The sequence below is a fragment of the Microtus ochrogaster genome, chromosome 7, assembly GCF_000317375.1.
Source record: "Microtus ochrogaster isolate Prairie Vole_2 chromosome 7, MicOch1.0, whole genome shotgun sequence".
Lineage (NCBI taxonomy): Eukaryota > Metazoa > Chordata > Mammalia > Rodentia > Cricetidae > Microtus > Microtus ochrogaster.
In genome coordinates, this window is record NC_022014.1 from 25294315 (window position 1) to 25301560 (window position 7246).

Sequence of the window (7246 nt, forward strand, 5' to 3'; positions counted from 1 at the left end):
AAAAAAAAAAAAAAAGAAAAATAACTCAATGATACTATCCTCTGCCTTGCTTGAGCAATTCTAGAAAATCATTAGATAGGAGCCACAGTTTTATCAGATTTATGTTCCTTACATTCTTTTTTTTTAAAAAAAATTATAAACCAATTTCAGTTCCCCCTCCCTCCCATCTCCCTACTTTCCCTTCTTCCCCCACCTCACTCCCATCAACTCCTTAAAGAGGGTAAGGCCTCCCGTTGGGAGTCAGCAAAGTCTCAGGCAGGACCAAGGCCCTCTCCACTGTATCTAGGCTGAGCGAGGTATCCTCCATAGAGAATGGGATTCAAAAATCAAGTTCATGCAGTAGGGTTAATTCTTGGTTCCACTAGCAGCGGTCTCACAAGCTATCCAAACCACACTACTGTCACCACATTGAGAAGTCCTATTTCATTCCTATGTAAGTTACCCAGTTCTCAGTCTGGATCCATTGAACTTCCACTAACTTGGTTTAGTTGTTTCTGTGGCTTCCCCATCATGGTCTTGACCCATTTGAAAATATGATCATTCCTTTCTCTCTTCAACAGGACTCTGGGAGCTTAGCCCAGTGCTTAGTTGTAAATCTCTGCATTTGCTCCCATCAGTTACTGGACGAAGGTTCTATGATTTCAGTTAAGGTAGTTGTCTATCTGAATAAAGTGAAAGGCCAGTCCAGGCACCTTCTTCACTATTGCTTGGTGTCCTAGCTGAGTCATCCCTGTACATTCCTGAGAATTTTCCTAGTTCCAAGTTCCTTCTAACCCCATAATGGTGCCCTCTATCAAAATATCTCTTTTTTTGTTCTTCCTCTCTGTCCTGTCCCCAATTCCACCATCCTTTTCTGGTTCCCTCATTTTATCCTGCCCCCTACACTCACCCATTCTACCCTACATCTCTCCCATGCTCCCAGTTTACTCAGGAGATATCTGTCTTTAGGAATTTCATACAGTGTAGTTTTAGCACATTTTCCTTCAATTCCAGCTCTAAAACCTTTATTCCCCACTTTACACCCACCCAAGTTCACTTTCTTTACCTCACTTGATAAGCAATCAATTAGCTAACAACTAAAGAAAAACAGTATAAAACATAAAATCTGATTTGTGTTGGCAAATTACTCCTAAACATGGGTCCTGCTCTGAAGTGTGGTTGATAGACCCAGAATCACTCCACTGAAGAAAACTGAGTTTCTCTGCTGGCAGGTTTCAATTACAAGTAGCTATTTGGTCAGGTCTGGATTGACTTGTGCAGGTCTTATAGGTTCAGGTCACAATGTCAGTGAATTCACATGTGCATCTGACCTGTAGGGTCTAGATAGTGCTGGAATTTCCATCCCTGTGAGCCTGTGTGAGCTCTACTTAATTGATGTGGTGGGCCATGTTCTCCTGGTGTTCTCCATCCCCTCTGACTCCTACACTCTTTCCTGAAACCCTCTTTCCTGGAACCCTTCCCTGGTGCTCCCTTACCTCAAAGGTTAGAGACCCAATAGAGACCTCCAGTTTAGATGTTTTCTCTGAAAGACATCTGACTATGGTTCCCTACACCTGCTCCCATCTGCTGCTGAAGGAAGGCCCTATGATGAAGGCTGGACAAGTCACTGACCTATGAAAACAGCACAGTATCATTAACAATCATTTCATTGATTTTTTTTTGCCAGTTTGGTTCTACTTAACACTCTGGACTATGCAGACCCTTGTTTCTGACCATCCAGGGAATGGGTTCCAAATGGTGAGATGGCCTGAAGTAAAACCAAACCCTAACAAGTTCTACAACACCATTTCCAAAGCAGATCTTTCAGTCAATGCAGATTGTAGTTGGAGGGATTCGTTGCTAGGTTAGTGTTCATGTTTCTCTTTCTGTAGGCTGCAGAGTTCTTTCATGTGCTAATAAATCTAGAATGAAAGGGTTAAGGTCAAACCTGCATCAGCTTGTTCTCTGTAAACCATGCAAGGATATTGTCTCTGGCAACTGGGCCCATCTGCCACATTTCAAAGAACTAATATCTGTGCTAGCATCAGCCTGGGTTATTTGTAGGTCTCCAAAGGACATCTACAACCAGCAACTCAAATAAATGCAACCCTATCCCATCACCAACAACTTCCCTGACTACAAAATATTGCCAGCTCAGACTCTGTATTATCCATTATTAGAAGTTCTCAAATATTCCAAGTACTTTTCACTGCACTAGGTGACTACAAAATATTACCAGCTCAGACTCTGTATTATCCATTATTAGAAGTTCTCAAATATTCCAAGTACTTTTCACTGCACTAGTTACTACACTGCCCTAGAAATATGACCCAATTCCTACAGTCTCTCCCAGTATTCTCTCCCTCTATCCCCTGCATCTCATCCCTTACATTCCCATTCCCACCCACAGTCAGTCCACCTGAAGAATCTATTCTATTTCTCCTTAACAAAGAGGTCCATGCTTCCACACTATTGTCCTCCTATTAGTGTAACATCTTTAGGTCTATGAATTGTAGATTGATTATAATTTACTTAACAGCTAATATCCACTTATAATTAAATACATGCCATATTTGGCATTCTGGTTCTAGGTTACCTCATTCAACATGACATCTTCTTGATGCAATAAATTGCATGCAAATTCCATGTCATTTTTTAAACATCCAAGAAATACTCCCTTGTGAAAATAACCTTATTTTTCTTTATCCATTCTTCAGTTGAGAGACACCTACATTGTTCTCAGAACATGACAATTATGAATAAAGCTGCATTAAACATAGTCGAGTAAGTATCCTTGTGGTAGGTCGGAACATCCTGTGGGTATTGAAGTTGGTTGATTCCAAATTATTCCAATGTTTTACTCTTTTATTCAATTTTCTATGTTAGCTGTAGTATGATATTTAAATATGAATAAATGATGTTTCATGATCCTAGGGTGATGTTCCATAGCACCCAAATAGTTAAAAAAAAACTTTTTCTAATGTCCACTACTGTAATTTCTACACCATTTTTTACATCAGTTCATCTCTTATTTTTCCCTTTTCTTTTTATTTCTGTGTTTTCTTTTCTGATCTTTCCTGACTTTCAACAAATTTTGTCATACTCTTACATAATGGTGTTATTTGCACCATTTTTCCCCTCAAATTATTAGCCAGTAGTTTATTTGCCCTGAACCATAGAAAGAACCTTGGATATAACAAAATTCAGTTTCAAACATTGCCTTTTGTTTTTCATTTGCCTGCAAAATATTTTATGCAAGTATTTTATATTACTTGAAAAAGATGCTGTCCTACTTCTTTCAAGTCACTTGAAATGTTATACACTCTAGTATGCTATGAACTAGGTCTCTTACCTTGATTCATTCATTCCCTACCTTGTCCCTATAAATATGGTGTAAATTTTGTTCCTGTATTCTAGACTTTATTGACTTCTTTATTTTCATTCAAAGACCAGCTCCTTCAGAGCTCTTCACAGTGTTGCATGTCTGTCCAGTCCAAATCTTCATGTAAGGCTCTGTGAGCATTTCAGTCTTAACACAAACAACTTGAATGGTGAGTTCTATCACATCTTCTCCATGTTTTGATTTATTATATCATTTCCTACCCAATTACCGGAGCAACCACTTCTCTATGTGCATAACTATTCATAAAACTAGAAAGTGATTCAGATGACTTTTATGGTGTACCTTTTTTCACTGAATATTCTTCCCAGAATATTATTCTCTATATGGTTGTAAAAGTTGCTGCCATTTTTGTCATGGGTAAATTGAAATCTCAGTGTCATAGTACAACAGAATTATCAATGATAAAGTGTAGTAAGAGGCCACTTATTTGTTTTCCAGTTGCCTGGCAGCTCAGACCCCAAATAAACACACAGAAACTGTATTAATTAAATCACTGCCTGGCCTGGCCTATTACCTCTAGCTTTGTATTGGCTACCTCTTACATATTAATTTAACCCATCTACATTAATCCATGTATCACCACAAGGCTATGACTTACCCATAAATTTCCAGCATCTGTCTCCTATGGGGCTACACGGCTTCTCCCTGATTCTGCCTCCTTCCTCTCATAATTCAGTTTAGTTTTCTCTGCCTGTCTCTGCTCTACCCTATCACAGATCCAATACAACTTCTTTATTAACCAATTCTATTCACAGAATACAGAGGGGAATCCCACATCACCTCCCCATTTCTGTCTAAATGAAAAGGAAGGCAATAATTTTAACATAGTAAAATTACATATAACAAAAGTTATCAAGCAAGAATTACAGTTATTATATTTATATCTACTTTATTTTATCATAACTAAGTACCTTTCAAAATTATTCATGGCTCCTTGTGTACATTTTTGTTGTGTGAGATGCTTTAACTCATTAGCAATGAAAATAGTGCCTGGTAACTTGGGTGGTTTTCTTGTCAATTTCTACATTTCTCCCTCTGACAAAGTGGATTCCAGTCAAACAGAAGCTTGTTCATTGCTTTAACACTCAATGGGTGTGCATCTTTCTACATTTTTTTTTGTTTTCTTGTTAATGCTATATGTTTATTCTCTTTGTAGTTGTTCTTTAAGTTTTACCTTCCACTAAGTAGAGGAAGGCATGATCAATGACTGTAATTGTTCTCCACTGGGTAAATTGGTCCTAGGAAGGACCTGGGTAATTACTCTGCCTTTAATGAGTTATACAGTATCTGGACTCCTAAGGGATGCATGGTCCCTAAGACCAAGGAATGTCCACAGGTGGATATGAGTAGTGTTGGGCAGATAGACAATGATTAGAGAGGCCACTAATTACAGTGCCTGCAAATAAATAAGGGGAGCAGGATCTTGAACCAGAAACTTTGACTCAGTCTCATTAGGTCTGGGTATATTCATAAAAATAAGCTGGTGTCTTGCTGTCAATCTACATACATTTCCAGTGTCATGCAGGACATATTTCAGGTATGATGACATTAGTCTTTCCACTTTCTCACAAGAATTTATCACACTGTGAATGCTTGATCATCATCATATAACCACTTTCATTTTGATAGCTTCATTTCAATTTCTTATTATGCAATTTTCTCTCAATACCACACCTTTTCAACATGAGAGTAGTGCTGTGAGATAGAGTTCACTGCTCTAGTGCTGAATGGTTTACTATACTTCCCACTGTGTTCTCTTAGCAAACTCTGAACAATGTCCTACCGAAGATGACGATCCATTTTATCTGTACAAGTTCACAAGTCTGTGTTTTAGTGGTAACATCTGTCATTTCTCCTATGTAAAATAAAATCTCTATAAACGAAATCAGTTCTTCTACAGAATCAAAGATAATACACAGGTATACCAACCATTTGAAATATATCCCTTGGTATTTTTCTGCGTTGTTTAATTTGAGACTGGTGGGCCTCATATCTAAAGAAGGCATGAAGGCACAGCCTCGACTAACCCATTATTGGTAACAGTTGATGGTGATTTCTCTGGATTGTGATCTATGTACACATGCCTCCAAAAACGAAGGTAGTGTTTGTTTATAAGAGAAGCAGAAATTGGGAATAGTGGCATATAACTGTAATCCCAGTGTTTGGGAAAGAGTCAGGGGTGTTGTTTGCTTGAGGCCGGTCTTGGATACCTAAGGTGAGTATCTTTTTAATTGGTGGGTGATTTTTTCCCCACATGGTTTTTCTTTGCCAGGCTAATCTTCAAAGTCTAAGTGTACAGACTCTAAATTCAGCTGCATTAAAGACTGTCAGTCTGTGAAAATACGTGCAGTCAGACTTGGTTATAGCATTCCAAAGAAAGTTGCTTAGAAACCTTTATGTCTCTCCTGTTTTATCAGCTTTGAAACATGTAATAACTTCACTAGTCAGTGCTATACAGAATCCCAGAATGACGTGTGTGTGTGTGTGTGTGTGTGTGTGTGTGTGTGTGTGTGTGCACATGCATGTGACTTTGGACACTGATTACATAGATTGGCATCTGATAAGGTGAACATTTGAAAACTCTCTATAATATTGGGGCCTCTGAGAAGAGTGGAGGTTATAGACTTCTATCTAAGGCAAAAATGCAAAAGATTTCTACAGTGTGCTGCCCCTTTCCCCTAATTCTTTCATCTGACTGAACTGACTGAATGAGTCTCATGTTATGAAAGTTTAGCTGTTTTGCACAAAATCTGCAGATTTTAATGATATTTATAGAATATCTTATTACCACCTAGAACTTTTCCAAAATTGATATCGGGGTCTAACCCACCTTAGTTGTAAATCAAATGGCCATGTCTTTCAACTGAAATGGGGAATTTTATAACTTTTAAGTTGAAGAAATCTATATCAGTTTGGGCACCAGGCAACAAACCTTCACTGAAAAAAATCATAATTCATAGTAGATACTGGCCCTAGATAGAGATTAAAAATATTGTAAATAACCAAATAGAATTATGTCATATAAGACCTCTAATGCATGTAGATTACAATTTATGTGATGGAAGCTTAAAGCAGTGATTAAAATGATACGTGCATTGGATATAAGTAGAATGATATGAGACATGGATGAAGGTTTTACTTAGTGTGGGGAGATTATAAATCTAGCTGTGTAGGTGATAAGCAATACCTTTACATACAAATGAAGATGAACCAAATGATGGAGGAGAAGAGGGAAGGAAGTGATAGTAAAGTAGATGAGCAACTCTAAAATGGGGAGGGGGAAGAGTTTTAACCCAAGCATTTGTTAAGAGAAAAAAAGCAAGTGTCACTGTGAGACAATATGGTGAAATACCACTGACACATGTGAGATATGAAACAGTGTTTGTGTCCCTGATAGGAGCTTTTTATTATCCTCAGAGAAACATTGGTAATGTGAAGAATAAATCAGACAATAGTTGATTGAACACCTCTGTTAGAATGCGTAAATGAAGCATGCTGAAGAAGAAGAGACGCATCAAGAGACAAAAGAACATGGACATGAGTTGAATTTGCTTCTGTATTCCAGTAAAGACAAAGGTGATCCTGATATTTGAATATAATCTAATGGAAAGTGATGGATGAAATAGGTAGATAATAATGGGGTGATTCTTCATAATTTGCAATACTAGTTCAAGATAGTGAAAAATGAATGGATCAACATTCAGAGATTTCTGATTCAAACCTGAATTTCTTTCACTATACAATGAGAAAATTGAGAGGTAAAAGAATGAGGAATTCTCTGGAAGACAGCAAAGTGAAAACATTAATTTCCTTTGGGGCTTTTGAGTTCCTGATACCTGTAATACATGCATTGGGTAGAAGATT